The sequence below is a fragment of the Protobothrops mucrosquamatus genome, unplaced genomic scaffold, assembly GCF_001527695.2.
Source record: "Protobothrops mucrosquamatus isolate PMUCROS unplaced genomic scaffold, P.Mucros_1.0 scaffold1263, whole genome shotgun sequence".
Taxonomy (NCBI): Eukaryota; Metazoa; Chordata; class Lepidosauria; order Squamata; family Viperidae; genus Protobothrops; species Protobothrops mucrosquamatus.
Window position 1 is genome coordinate 135,982 of NW_015387469.1, and position 3,421 is coordinate 139,402.

Below are 3,421 nucleotides of genomic sequence, written 5' to 3' on the forward strand. Positions count from 1 at the left end.
CACTCCTAACTCACCGAGACGCCGCAGCATGATACCGTGGTCCACGGTATCAAAAGCCGCTGAGAGGTCCAAAAGCACAAGGACAGAGGAATAACCCCTGTCCCGGGCCCTCCAGAGATCATTCACCAACGTGACCAATGCCGTTTCCGTGCTGTGTCCCGGCCTGAAGCCCGACTGGTATGGGTCTAGATAATCTGCTCCAAGGTGGAGTATGTGTGGGTAAGCATTCTCATGACACTTTCAACCACATCCTTTCTAACAACACTGAACAGCACCAGGATCAAAAAGAGCTTGTGGGCATCTGAGATGTCTCTCCAAGTAGTTTGACACCATTTATAACGGCCCCTTGAGCGTGTTCATGGAGCCAATTATGGATCCACTATTTTGTTAATCAGGATGCTACTCTGTGAGACTTGCCAAAAGCCTTGCTAAAATTGAAATATACTACAGGTAATTTTCACTTAGCAACCATTCATCCAGTGACTGCTAGAAATTATGGGAGCACTGAATAAATGGTGCTTAAGCCCAGTCCTTGACGTTATGACTGTTGCAGTACCCCTGAAGTCACAGGATCTAAATCAGGGTGTTTGTAAATGTGCCCATCACATTTACAAGCACAGGTGTGCTTCAGCTTCCCTCCCTCTCTCCTTCCCATCTGCTCTTTTGGCTGTCCTGTCCCCCACTGCCACCCTCAAGCTGAGCCTCTCCCTACTCCAGCTCTTGACCAGATATGCACAGCCTGGCCCTTCCCAAGGCTTCTCAAAGCCTCAGCATGACCTAACCTGGCTTCAGAACCTAACCTGGCTAACCATATTCACAGGTCTGTTGTAACCTTACTAAGATTCAGCATCCTCTAGAGCAGGGGTCTTCAACCTTGGCCCTTATATGACTTGTGGACTTCAACTCCCAGAATTCCTCAGCCAGAGGAGTATCACGCTGCAGATCTTTCAGGTTTACTGTCACTTGCTGCAGAAGGTAAGACTAATCCTCATGGGATAAAACTTCAAGGCTGCAAATAAAGTTGAAACAGCAGGAAGACTGTGTGGACAGGACAAGCTGTCAGTCAGCGGAATTGGTGTCCTGGGTATCATGGAGTGGTTTCTTCCCTTTCCCTACAACAGGGGTGGGGAACTATGGCCCTTTTATGACTTTTGGACTTCAACTCCCAGAATTCCAGAGCAGAATTCATGCTGGCTGAGGAATTCTGGGAGTTGAAGTCCACAAGTCATAAAAGGGCCAAGGTTGAAGACCCCTGCTCTAGAGTGTGAACTTCAACTCCCAGAATTCTCCAGTCAGCAACTGACCACTGTTGAGAAGCTGGGAACGGAAGTGCTGCAGCTGCCAAAAAAAAAGCCAATGCAGTTCTAGGCTGAATCAAGAGAGGGATAGAATCACGATCACATGAATTGTTAGCACTGCTTTATACTGCACTGATAAAACCACACTTGGAGCACTGCATCCTATTCTGGTCACCAAGATTAAAAAAAACAGATGCTGAGATTCTAGAGAGTGCATAGAAAAGGAACAAAGATGATTAGGGGACTGGAGGCTAAACTGTACAATGAACATTTGCGGCAACTAGATATGTCTAGTCTAACAAAGAGAAGGATGAGGGGCGACAGGATAGCAGTCTTCCAATATTTGAGGGGCTGTCATAAAGAAGAGGGGGTCAACCTATTCTCCAAAGCACCTGAGGGCAAGACAAGAAGTAACACATGGAAACTTATCAAAGAGAGATCTAGCCTGGAACTAAGGAGAAATGTCCTTATAGTTAATCAATGGAACAGTTTGTCTCCCAGAGTTGTGGGTACTTCATTGCTGGAGGTTTTTAAGAAAAGATTAGAAAACCATTCACCTGGGATGCAATAAGGTCTCACATTTAGAGAGCACCCAGTGAAGGTTGCTGGAGACACACTGGAATAAGTGCCCCATTTTCTTCCTTGCCCATCCTTTCTCCCCATGACTCCGTTCAAGTTTATATTTAGTGGGCAGTTTTGAATAATTGCTAGAATTAGCTCTATTATAATTTTAGATTGAACTTTCCTCCTTCTGCTTGTCTTTCCCAGTTGTGTTCTGCTGACGTCATCCTCCCAATATATTCATAGTCTCCTCTAACAGCAGAATGCTGTAGCCCTGGAAGAGAACTTGAGACGGCTCTTCCCTTTTTCTTCTTCATCTTCAAATCAGGCTGGAATTAGGGTGCAAAAATATCAGAGTTGGAAAGGACCTTAGAGATCTTCTAATCTAACCTCTTACTTGAGCAGGAGACCCTATACCAGGGGTAGTCAACCTTGGCTCTTTTATGACTCGTGGACTTCAACTCCCAGAATTCCTGAGCCAGCACAGCTGGCTCAGGAATTCTGGGAGTTGAAGTCCACGAGTCATAAAAGAGCCAAGGTTGACTACCCCTGCATACCGTTTCAGACAGGTGGCTGTCCTGTCTCTTCTTGAAAACCTCCAGTGATGGAGCACCCACACCTTCTGAAGGCAAAAGTTGTTCCACTGGTTGATTGTACTCACTGTTAGGAATTTTTTTCCTTTACTTTAGGTTGGATCCCTCTTTGATTAGTTTCTATCCTACAAGGGATATTCCTGAAGCTCTATTAAAAATGTCTAAGGTCCTCTTTGGAAATGGCCCCATGAAAGAGGAGACAGGGGAGTGTCCAAAAGCAGCATTTGTTCTGCTGTTAAAAAAAGAGAATCCAAGTGTGGTCTTTATAACAACCCCCTTGGGCGGAAAAATAATATAGGGAGTTCCATGTGGACTATTCCATTTGAGGAAACGCAGCCCTCCTGCTTTCACTGATGCAGAATTTACTGCCTTAAATGTTGTCCGGACAACACTGGACAGCATGACATCCCTGCATGACCACTGACTTTTTGACCCTGGTATCTCTTGTGAATCCTATCAGGAAAAGCCCCTCCTGGATTGTTTTCTTGGCCAAGTGGGGACCATTTGCTAGCATGTCAGGATGGAGGAGAAGAAATAAGTATGAATCCCACTGATTCGATGTTGTAACAATTGGACTGAACCTAGAAAGTGTTTTGTCTGTGTTTTGTCCCCTTCCTCCAAGGCACTCAAATAAGCTTCCATTATGCACATTGCTGATTTAAAGATATTGGGGGTCCAGGTATCAATTGAAAGCAAGAGAAAGTTGTGAAAAATGTAAACAAAGTTCACCTCATCCCAAGCATATTTATATATTTATATATTTATATCCAGACACTGGATGATCAGTTGGCGGCCGTGACCAGGGGGGCGTTTTATCAGGTCCGCCTGATTCACCAGTTGCGGCCTTTTCTGGACCGGGACGCCTTGCGCACAGTCACTCATGCTCTGGTCACCTCCCGCCTGGACTACTGTAATGCTCTCTACATGGGGCTTCCCTTGAGGAGCACCCGGAGGCTCCAGCTAGTCCAA